Genomic DNA, 13552 nt, shown 5'->3' with positions numbered 1-13552 from the left:
GCAGAAGTTCCGGGAAGTACTCCTTGGCATGAGCCCTCCCAGAGTCTACCATTAGCCCCACCAAAGACCCAGGTAGGCTCCAGTGTTGGGCTGCATCAGGCCAAACAACCAACAGGGAAGGAACCCAGCCCCACCCATCAGCAGTCAAGCAGATTAAAGTTTTACTGAGCTCTACCCACCAGAGCAACAGTCAGCTCTACCCACCACCAGTCCCTCCCATCAAGAAACTTGCACCAGCCTCTTAGATAGCCACATCCACCAGAGGGCAGACAGCAGAAGCAAGAAGAACTACAATCCTGCAGCCTGTGGGAAAAAAACCACATTCACAGAAAGACTGACAACATGAAAAGGCAGAGGGCTACATACCAGATGAAGGAACAAGATAAAACCCCAGAAAAACAACTAAATGAAGTGGAGATAGGCAACCTTCCAGAAAAAGAATTCAGAATAATGATAGTGAAGGTGATCCAGGACCTCAGAAAAAGAATGGAGGCAAAGATCGAGAAGATGCAAGAAATGTTTAATAAAAACCTAGAAGAATTAAAGAACAAACACCCAGAAGAATTAAAGAACAAACAAACAGAGATGAACAATACAATAACTGAAATAAAAATTACACAAGGAATCAATAGCAGAATAACTGAGGCAGAAGAACAGATAAGTGACCTGGAAGACAGAATGGTGGAATTCACTGCCATGGAACAGAATAAAGAAAAAAGAATGAAAAGAAATAAAGACAGCCTAAGAGACCTCTGGGACAATATTAAACACAACATTAGCATTATAGGGGTCCCAGAAGAAAAAGAGAGACAGAAAGGAACAGAGAAAATACTGTAAGAGATTAGAGTCGAAAACTTCCCTAACATGGGAAAGGATATAGCCACCCAAGTCCAGGAAGCGCAGAGAGTCCCATACAGGATAAACCCAAGGAGGAACACGCCAAGACACATAGTAATCAACTTGGCAAAAATTAAAAATAAAGAAAAATTACTGAAAGCAGCAAGGGAAAAACGACAAATAACATACAAGGGAACTCCCATAAGCTTGACAGCTGATTTCTCAGCAGAAACTCTACAAGCCAGAAGGGAGTGGTATGATATACTTAAAGTGAAGAAAGGGAAGAACCTACAACCGAGATTACTCTACCCGGCAAGGATCTCATTCAGCTTTGACAGAGAAATCAAAAGCTTTACAGACAAGCAAAAGCTAAGGGAATTCAGCACCACCAAACCAGCTCTACAACAACTGCTAAAGGAACTTCTCTAAGTGGGAAACAAAAGAAAAGTAAAGGACTTACAAAAACAAACCCAAAACAATTAAGAAAATGGTCATAGGAACATACATATTGATAATTACCTTAAATGTGAATGGATTAAATGCTCCAACAAAAAGACACAGGCTTGCTGAATGGGTACAAAAACGAGACCCATATATATGCTGTCTACAAGAGAGCCACTTCAGACCTAGGGACAAATACAGACTGAAAGTGAGGGGATGGAAAAAGATATTCCATGGAAATGGAAATCAAAAGAAAGCTGGAGTAGCAATTCTCATATCAGAGAAAACAGACTTTAAAATAAAGAATGTTACAAAAAACAAGGAAGGACACTACATAATGATCAAAGGATCAATCCAAGAAGATATAACAATTATAAATATATATGCATCCAACATAGGAGCACCTCAATACATAAGGCAACTGCTAACAGCTATAAAAGAGGAAACTGACAGTGACACAATAATAGTGGGGACTTTAACACCTCACTTACACCAATGGACAGATCATCCAAAATGAAAATAAATAAGGAAACAGAAGCTTTAAATGACACAACAGACCAGATAGATTTAATTGATATTTATAGGACATTCCATCCAAAAACAGCAGATTACACTTTCTTCTCAAGTGTGCATGGAACATTCTCCAGGATAGATCACATCTTGGGTCACAAATCAAGCCTCAATAAATTTAAGAAAATTGAAATCATATCAAGCATCTTTTCTGACCACAACACTATGAGATTAGAAGTGAATTACAGGGAAAAAAACGTAAAAAACACAAACACATGGAGGCTAAACAATACATTACTAAATAACCAAGAGATCACTGAAGAAATCAATGAGGAAATAAAAAACTACCTAGAGGACTTCCCTGGTGGCGCAGTGGTTGAGAGTCCGCCTGCCGATGCAGGGGACACGGGTTCGTGCCCCAGTCTGGGAAGATCCCACATGCCACGGAGTGGCTAGGCCCGTGAGCCATGGCCGCTGAGCCTGCGTGTCCGGAGCCTGTGCTCTGCAACGGGAGAGGCCACAACAGTGAGAGGCCCGCGTACCGCAAAAAAAAAAAAAAAAAAAAAAAAAACTACCTAGAGACAAATAACAATGAAAACACGACGATCCAAAACCTATGGGATGCGGCAAAAGCAATTCTAAGAGGGAAGTTTATAGCTATACAAGCCTACCTCAAGAAACAAGAAAAATCTCAAATAAACAATCTAACCTTACACCTGAAGGAACTAGAGAAAGAAGAACAAACAAAACCCAAAGTTAGCAGAAGGAAAGAAATCATAAAGATCAGAGTAGAAGTAAATGAAATAGAAGCAAAGAAAATAGCAAAGATCAATAAAACTAAAAGCTGGTCCTCTGAGAAGATAAAATTGATAAACCATTAGCCAGACTCATCAAGAAAAAGAGAAGACTAAAATCAATAAAATTAGATATGAAAAAGGAGAAGTTACAACAGACACTGCAGAAATACAAAGCATCCTAAGAGACTACTACAAGCAACTCTATGCCAATAAAATGGACACCCTGGTAGAAATGGACAAATTCTTAGAAAGGTATAACCATCCAAGACTGAACCAGGAAGAAATAGAAAATATGACCAGACCAATCACAAGTAATGAAATTGAAACTGTGATTAAAAATCTTACAACAAACAAAAGTGCAGGACCAGATGGCTTCACAGGTGAATTCTATCGAACATTTAGAGAAGAGCTAACATCCATCCTTCTCAAAGTCTTCCAGAAAATTGCAGAGGAAGGAACACTCCCAAACTCATTCTATGAGGCCACCATCACCCTGATACCAAAACCAGACAAAGATATTACAAAAAAAGAAAATTACAGACCGATATCCCTGATGAATATAGATGCAAACATCCTCCACAAAATACTAGCAAACAGAATCCAACAACACATTAAAAGGATCATAAACCATGATCAAGTGGGATTTATCCCCGGGATGCAAGGATTCCTCAATATACACAAATCAATCAATGTGATACACCATATTAACAAACTGAAGAATAAAAACCATATGATCATCTCAATAGATGCAGAAAAAGCTTTTGACAAAATTCAACACCATTTATGATAAAAACTCTCCAGAAAATGGGCACAGAGGGAACCTATCTCAACATAATAAAGGCCATATATGACAAACCCACAGCAAACATCATTCTCAATGGTGAAAAACTGAAAGCATTTCCTCTAAGATCAGGAACAAGACAAGGATGTCCACTCTCACCACTATTATTCAACATAGTTTTGGAAGCCTTAGCCATGGCAATCAGAGAAGAAAAAGAAATAAAAGGAATACAAACTGGAAAAGAAGAAGTAAAACTGTCACTGTTTGCAGATTACATGATATTATACATAGAGAATCCTAAAGATGCCTCCAGAAAACTACTAGAGCTAATCAATGAATTTGGTAAAGTTGCAGGATACAAAATTAATGCACAGAAATCTCCCGCATTCCTATACACTAATGATGAAAAATTTGAAAGAGAAATTAAGGAAACACTCCCACTTACCACTGCAACAAAAAAAATAAAATACCTAGGAATAAACCTTCCTAGGGAGACCAAAGACCTGTATGCAGAAAACTTTAAGACACTGATGAAAGAAATTAAAGATGATACCAACAGATGAAGAGATATACCGTGTTCTTGGATTGGAAGAATCAATTTTGTGAAAATGACTATACTACCCAAAGCAATCTACAGATTCAATGCAATCCCTATCAAATTACCAATGGCATTTTTTACAGAACTAGATCAAAAAATCTTAAAATTTGTATGGAGACACAAAAGACCGTGAATAGCCAAAGCAGCCTTGAGGGAAAAAAATGGAGCTGGAGGAATCAGACTTCCTGACTTCAGACTATACTACAAAGCTACAGTAATCAAGACAATGTGGTACTGGCACAAAAACAGAAACACAGATCAATGGAACAAGACAGAAAGCCCAGAGATAAACCCACACACCTATGGTCAACTAACAAAGGAGGCAAGGATATACAATGGAGAAATGACAGTCTCTTCAACAAGTGGTGCTGGGAAAACTGGACAGCTACATGTAAAAGAATGAAATTAGAACACTCACTAACACCATACACAAAAATAAACTCAAAATGGATTAGAAACCTAAATGTAAGACTGGACACTCTAAAACTCTCAGAGGAAAACATAGGAAGAACACTCTTTATCATAAGTCACAGCAAGATCTTTTTTGATCCACCTCCTAGAGTAACGGAAATAAAAACAAAAATAAACAAATGGGACCTAATGAAACTTCAAAGCTTTTGCACAGCAAAGGAAACCATAAACAACATGAAAAGACAAGCCTCAGAATGGGAGAAAATATTTGCAAATGAATCAACGGACAAAGGATTAATCTCCAAAATATATAAACAGCTCATGCAGCTCAATATTAAAAAAACAAACAACCCAATCCAAAAATGGGCAGAAGACCTAAATAGACATTTCTCCAAAGAAGACATACAGATGGCCACGAAGCACATGAAAAACTGCTCAACATCACTATTATTAGAAAAATGCAAATCAAAACTACAATGTACCACCTCACACCAGTTAGAATGGGCGTCATCAGAAAATCTACAAACAACAAATGCTGGAGAGGGTGTGGAGAAAAGGGAACCCTCTTGCACTGCTGGTGGGAATGTGAATTGGTACAGCCACTATGGAGAACAGTACGGAGGTTCCTTAAAAAACTAAAAATACAATTACCATATGACCCAGCAATCCCACTACTGGGTATATACCCAGAGAAAACCATAATTCAAAAAGACACATGCACCCCAATATTCGTTGCAGCACTATTTACAATAGCCAGGTCATGTAAGCAACCTAAACGCCCGTCGACAGATGAATGGATAAAGAAGATGTGGTACATATATACAATGGAATATTACTCAGCCATAAAAAGGAACAGAATTGGGTCATTTGTTGAGACGTGGATCTAGAGATTGTCATACAGAGTGAAGTAAGTCAGAAAGCGAAAAACAAATATCGTATATTAATGCATATATGTGGAACCTAGAAAAATGGTACAGATGAACCAGTTTGCTGGGCAGAAATTGAGACACAAATGTAGAGAACAAATGTATGGACACCAAGGGGGGAAAGCGGCAGGGGTGGTGAGGGTGGTGGTGTGATGAATTGGGCGATTGGGATTGACATGTATACACTGATGTGTATAAGATTGATAACTAATAAGAACCTGCTGTATAAAAAAATAATTAAAAAAAAAAAAAACAAAAACCAAAGACAGACTTGATAACTGGCTGAACACTAAATGAACTCCCCAACCCATATCCAACCAGACCCATCACCAGAGGGTAAAAGACTTACCAGATTTGAGGTGTCTGAGCAAAATCTGTGTCCAAATCATTTACTTATCATTAAGCTATGTAAACACTGAGATGACCTCTAGGACGTCAGGCTATTAAAAAAAAAAACACAAAAAACAAATGCTAAAGGAACTTCTCTAGGTGGAAAAGGCCACCAGTAGAAACAAGAAAATTATGAAATGGAAAAGCTCACCATTAAAGGCAAACATACAGTAAAGGTAAGAAATTATCCACACAAAAATATGATATATAAACAGGTAATCATGAGAGGAGCAGAGTACAAATGTAGGCTCTTTGAAATGCATTTGAACTTAAGAAACCAGCAACTTAAAACAGTCATGTATGTATAGAGACCATTATATCAAACCTCATGTTAACTGAAAACCAAAAGTCTATAATAGATATACACACACACAAAAAAAAACCCAAACAAAAAAGGAATCCAAACACAACACTAAAGAGAGTCATCAAATCACTACTGAAGAGAACAAAGGAGAAAAGAAAAAAGACCTACAAAAACAAATCCAAAACAATTAACAAAATGGCAGTAAGAACATACTTATCGATAATTACCTTAAATGTAAAGGGATTAAATACTCCAACCAAAAGACACAGACTGGCTGAATGGATACAAAAAGAAGACGCGTATATATGCTGTTTACAAGAGACCCACTTCAGATCTCGAGACACAGGCAGAATGAAAGTGAGGGGATGGAAAATGTATTCCATGCAAATGAAAATCAGTTAAAACCTGGAAGAGCAATACTCATATCAAACAACATAGACTTTATTATTTGATTCTTTTTTACATTGCAATTGTCTGTCTCTGAAGTCTTCTTTTAATATATATTAATTAATTAGTTAATTATTTTTGGCTGCACCAGCTCTCAGTTGCAGCATGTGGGATCTTCGTTGTGGCATGCAGGATCTTTCATTGAGGCGTGCAGTCTCTTCGTTGTGGTGCGTGGGCTACTCTCTAGTTGTGGCATGTGGGTTTTCTCCCTCTAGTTGTGGCGTGTGGGCTTAGCTGCCCTGTGGCATGTGGGATCTTGGTTTCCTGACCAGGGATTGAACCCGTGTCCCCTGCATTGGAAGGCAGATTCTTTACCATTGGACCACCAGGGAAGTCCCCAAAATAGACTTTAAAATAAACGTTATAAGAGACAAAGAAGGACACTACATAATGATCAAAGGATCAATCCAAGAAGATATAACAACTGTAAATATATATGACCGAATATAGGAGCACCTCGATATATAAGCCAAATGTTAACAGACATAAAACGAGAAACTGACTAATACAATAATAGTGGGGGACTTTAACACCCCACTTACATCAATGGACAGCTCACCTAGACAGAAAATGAATAAGGAAACACAGGCCTTAAATGACATATTAGACCAGATGGACTTAATATTTATACAGCATTCCGTCTGAAAGCAGCAGGATACACATTCTTTTTAATTGCACATGGAGCATTCTCCAGGGTAGATCACATTTTTGGCCACAAAGAAAGTCTCGGTAAATTTAAGAAAATTGAAATCATATCAAGTATCTTTTCCAACCACAACGTTATGAGATTAGAAATCAACTACAAGAAAAACACTGTAAAAAACACAAACACGTGGAGGCTAAACAATATGCTACTGAAAAACCAATGGATCACTGAAGAATTTAAAGAGATGAAGAATTCAGAAAATACCTAGGGACAAATGAAAATGAAAACAAGATGATCCAAACTCCATGAGATGCAGTAAAAGCAGTTCTAAGAGGGAAGTTTATAGTGATATAAGCTTACCTCAGGAAACAAGAAAAATCTCAAACAGCCTAACCTTACACCTAAAGCAACTAGATAAAGAAGAACAAGCAAAACCCAGAGTCAGTAGAAGGAAAGAAATCATAAAGATCATAGCAGAAAAAATGAAATAGAGATGAAGAAATGAATAGAAGAGCTCAATGAAACTAAAAGCTGGTTCTTTGAAAAGATAAACAAAATTGATAAACCCTTAGCTAGACTCATCAAGAAAAAAGAGGGCCCAAATCAATGAAATTAGAAATGAAAAAGGAGAAATTACAACCAACACCACAGAAATACAAAGGACCATAAGAGACTACTATAAGCAACTATAAAACGGACACTGCCAGCTATAAAATGCCAATAAAAAGGACAACCTAGAAGAAATGGACAAATTTTTAGAAAAGTACAATCTCCCAAGACCAAACCAGGTAGATACAGAAAATATGAGTAGACATATTACTAGCACTGAAATTGAATCAATTATTTTAAAACTCCCAATAAGGAGAAGTTCAGGACCAGATGGCTTCACAGGTGAATTCTACCAAACATTTAGAGAATAGTTAACATTTATCTTTCTGAAACTATTCCAAATAATTTCAGAGGAAGGAACACTTCTGAACTCATTCTATGAGGCCACCATCACCCTGATACCAAAACTGGACAAAGAAACCACACAAAAAAAGAAAATTACAGGCCAATGTCACTGATGAACTTAGATTCAAAAATTCTCAACTAAATATTAGCAAACCAAATCCAACAATAGGTTAAAAGGATCATATACCGTGATCAAGTGGGATTTATCCCACGGATGCAAGGATTTTTCAATATCTGCAAATCAATCAGTGTGATACACAACATTAACACATTGAAGAATAAAAACCATATGATCATCTCAATAGATGCAGAAAAAGCTTTTGATAAAATTCAACATCCATTTATGATAAAAACTCTCCAGAAAGTGGGCATAGAGGGAACCAACCTTAACATAATAAAGGCCATATATGACAAAACCACAGCTAATAGCAAACTCAATGATGAAGACCTGAAAGCATTTCCTCTAAGATCAGCAACAAGACAAAGATGTCCACTCTTGCCACTTTTATTCAACATAGTTCTAGAAGTCCTAGCCATGGCAATCAGAAGAAAAAGAAATAAAAGGAATTCAAATTGGAATAGAAGTAAAACTGTCACTATTTGCAGATGACATGATACCATAGACAGAAAATCCTAAAGATGCCACCAGGAAACTACTAGAGCTCATCAATGAAACTGGTGAAGTCACAGGATACAAAATTAATACACATAAATCTGTGGCATTTCTATACACTAAAAATGAAACATCAAAAAGAGAAATTAAGGAAACAATCCCATCACCATCACATCAAAAAGAATAAAATACCTAGGAAAAAACCTACCCAAGGAGGCAAAAGACCTGTACTCCAAAAACTGTAAGACACTGATGAAAGAAATTGAGGATGACACAAGCAGATGGAAACACTGTGTCTTGGGCTGGAAGAATCAATATTGTCAAAATGACTATACTACCCAAGGCAATCTTCACATTCAATGCAATCCCTAATAAATTATGAACAGCATTCTTCACAGAACTAGACCAAAAAGTTTTTTAATTTGTATGGAAACAAAAAGGACCCTGAATAGACAAAACAATCTTGCGAATGAAGAACTGAGATAGAGGAATCAGGCTCCCTGGCTTCAGACTATACTACAAAGCTACAGTCATCCAGACAGTACGGTACTGGCACAAAAACAGAAATACAGATCAATGGAACAGGATAGAAAGCCCAGAAATAAACCCACACACCTATGGTCAATTAATGTATGACAAAGGAGGCAAGAATATACAATGGAAAAACGACAGTCTCTTCAATACGTGGTGCTGTGAAACTGGACAGCTACATGTAAAAGAATGAAATTAGAACATTCTCTAACACCACACACAAAAATAAACTCAAAATGGACTAAAGATCTAAATGTAAGACTGGATACTATAAAACTTTTAGAGGAAAACATAGGAAGAACACTTGGACATAAATCGCAGCAGTATCTTTTTGTATCTCTCTGCTACAGTAATAGAAATAAAAACAAAAATAAATGAATGGGACCTAATTAAACTTAAAATCCTTTGCATGGCAAAGGAAACCATGAACAAACGAAAAGACAACCCACAGAATGGGAGAAAATATTTGCAAATGATGCCACTGACAAGGGTTTAACCTCCAAAATATACAAACAGCTCACACAACTCAATAGTAAAATAACAAACAACCCAATCAAAAAATGGGCAGAAGATCTAGACATTTCTCTAAAGAAGACATACAGATGGCCACAAGGCACATGAAAAGATGCTCAACATTGCTAATTATAGAGAAATGCAAATCAAAACTACCATGAGGTGTCACCTCACACTAGTCAGAATGGTCATCATGAAAAAGTCTACAAATAATAAGTGCTAGAGAGGGCGTGGAGAAAAAGGAACCCTCTCACACTGCTGGTGGCAAAATAAACTGGTACAGCCACTATGGAGAACAGTATGGAGTTTCCTTAAAAACTAAAAATAGTGTTACCATATGATCCTGCAAGCCCACTCCTGGGAATATATCCAGAGAAAACCATAATTCAAAAAGATACATGCACTCCTATGTTTACAGCAGCACTGTTTACAATAGCCAAGACATGGAAGCAACCTAAATGTTCACCAAGAGATGAATGGATAAAGAAGATGTGATATATATATATACACATACACATACATACACACACACACACACACACACACACACACACTGAAATACTACTCAGCCATAAAAAATGAATAATACCATTTGCAGCAACACGGATGGACCTACACTTTATCATAGTAAGTGAAGTCAGACAGAGAAAGACAAATATAATATGATATCATTTATATGTGGAATCTCAAAAAAATGATACAAATGAAATTATATACAAAACAGAAATAGACCCACAGACAAAGAAAACCACTTACAGTTACCAAAGGGGAAAGGGGGGGAGGGAGGGATAAGTTAGGAGTTTGGAATTAACATACACACACTAATATATATATAAAATAGATAGCCAAAAAGGATTTACTGTATAGCAAAGGGAATTATAATCACTTTATAATAACTTATAAGGGAAAAGAATCTGAAAGAAAAATAGATATATATGTATGTATAGCTGAATCACATTGATGTACACCTGAAACACAACACTGTAAATCAACTATACTTCAATAAAACATTTAATTATAATAAAAATAAAATAAAATCATGACAAAAAATAACTTAGGAATAAACCTAACCAAGGAGGTGAAATATTTATATGCTGACAACAATAAAACATTGATAGAGGATATTGAAGATGATTCAAAGAAACAGAAAGATATGCCATATTGTTGGATTGGAAGAATTAATATAGTTAAAATGGCCATACTACCAAAAGTAATCTATGGATTTAATGTGATCAATATACCCATGACATTTTTCACAGAAGTAGAACAAGTAATCCTAAAATTTATATGGAACAACAAAAGACCGAGAATTGCCAATGCAATCCTGAGGAAAAAGAACAAAGCTGGAGGCATAACCCTCCCAGAATTCAGAAAATACTACAAAGCTACACTAAGTAAAATAGCATGGTACTGGCACAAAAACAGACATATGGATCAATGGAACAGAATAGAGAGCCCAGAAATAAGCCCACACACTTGCAGTCAGTTAATCTCCGACAAAGGAGGCAAGACTATACAGTGGAGAAAAAAGTCTCTTCAGGAAGTGGTGTTGGGAAAGCTGGACAGTTGTATATAAATCCATGAAGTTAGAACACTCCCTCACATCATACACAAAAATAAACTGAAAATACAAGATATGACAAGATAAACACAAGATATGGCACCATAAAACTCCTCGAAGAGAACACAGGCAAAAACATTCTCTGACATAAATTGTAGGAATGTTTTCTTAGGTCAGTCTCCCAAGGTAACAGAAATAAAAGCAAAAATAAACAAATGGGACCCAGTCAAGCTTATATGCTTTTGGACAGCAAAGGAAACCATAAACAAAACAAAAAGACAACCTACGGACTAGGAGAAAATATTCACAAACAATGCAACTGACAAGGGCTTAATTTCCAAAATATACCAACAGCTCATACAACTCAATAGTAAAATAACAGACAACACAATTAAAAATGGACAGAAGGCCTGAATAGACATCTTTCCAAAGAAGACATACAGATGGCCAACAGGCACATGAAAAGATGCTCAACATTGCTAATAATTAGAGAAATGCAAGTCAAAACTATGATGAGGTATCACCTCACACCGGTCAGAATGGCCATCATCAAAAAGTCTACAAATAAATGCTGGAGAGGGTGTGGAGAAAAGAGAACCCTCCTATATTGCTGGTGGGAATGTAAATTGGTGCAGCCACTATGAACAACAGTATGGAGGTTCCTTAAAAAACTAAAAATAGAGTTTCCATATGATCCCATTCCTGGGCATATATCCAGAAAAGACAAAAATTCAAAAAGATACATGCACCCCAATGTTCACAGTAGCACTATTTACAACATCCAGAGGTGGTCTCTACCATCACCTACTAAAAGAGGGACCCTTGAAAAAAGTGTCTGAGGCAGGAAATATACAAGGTAAGCCTGGGTTATCTTATGCTAGAAAGCAAGGAACTATCAAAAAGTCCTGTATGAAGTCGAAGTGTATCAAGTCAACAAGATACAGGACCCAAGAGTGGAAGGATTAATTTGAGCATCAAAATAATGTCTGGAGTAGACTGAAACATTAAATACACAGGAAATCTACAAGCTCATTGTAGTGAAAAGTCATTTGTTTCCTTTGGAAGTTTCTAGAGCACCAACTCACTCTAAAAACTGACAGAGAATCGTGCATTTATGTGGTCTTTAAGAAATGTATTTCAGGAAGATAAATTGTTAAGTTCCTTACAGAAAAATTCCAGCTAATGCAGAAAAAGTGATGGAATTTAGAAAATCACCATTAATTGAAATAGAGGTCAGGGTAACATACACCAGTGAAATGCTAAAATCATTAGGTGACAGGTTAATAAATGGTGAACTTCAAATGCAGGGATCAGGCTGACCCCACCTGAATCCACTGCTAAATCATCGCTAACAGTTGGACAACCAGATATGTGCCTTCTGATGTGAAGGGACAGAGTACACAGCACACTTGAGAAAATCCATTCCTGAAATACTGAACCTGAATCTAGTCAAGCCCCTGGATGTAACTTCCACTTTATAGGGATAGAGGACTAAGCTAAAGGACATATAAAGAAGCAAACAGCCATATGTTGACGTTCTACAGGACAAATGACCTGGCTCCTTCAACAAATGAATGATATGAAGAAAAAAGCGAGGAGTAGGAGATGGCAATCAAAACAAATATGTGGATAATGCTGGGACACTGATTCAAACAAAGGAAAAGGGAGGTTATTAGTGATATGCCAGAAATCAGCAACTTTCTTGTTCTAGCTATGATTTGATTAATACTGGTTACTAGTTGAGATATTAGCTAGAGCATTTCAGTTAGTAAGTTGTAATATAAATTTAGGAAATACGAATCCAAGGTATATCATAATTCCCTCTCATGACCTCACCTGACTTCCAGACTTGACTTTCCCATCGGGATGACACTTGCATCTCAAACATTGTACAACTGAAATCTGAACTCAGGTACGTATCTTCTGTTTCCCCTAAACCCATTCTTTTATCCCCCAAATTACCTATTTTGGAGTTGCCTTCTACCATCTATATAGTAGCCCTTACCAGGAACCCAGAGAAAGTCCTTTACCAATTAAACATAATCAGTTTCTAAGTGTTGCCCAATTTTCCTTCCTAAACAACACTTTTAAAATTTGTCCTCGTCTACTTTGCTAATACCACTCACTACCTTAGATCAGGCCCCAGTCTTCCTGAACAATTAAGACATCCTCCTAGCTGCTTATCTTGCTCGTAGTCTTTTCCTCTCATGGCTGTCTACCACACAGCTGTCATTTGTCTGTAGAGCAAACTATCATGTCGTTCCTTTGCTTAAAACTCTCCAACAGCTGGTA

The sequence above is a fragment of the Mesoplodon mirus genome (assembly GCF_964341445.2).
Source record: "Mesoplodon mirus genome assembly, chromosome: 3".
NCBI lineage: Eukaryota > Metazoa > Chordata > Mammalia > Artiodactyla > Ziphiidae > Mesoplodon > Mesoplodon mirus.
The sequence above is the reverse complement of the archived record's forward strand: the minus strand, read 5'-3'. Positions refer to the sequence as shown.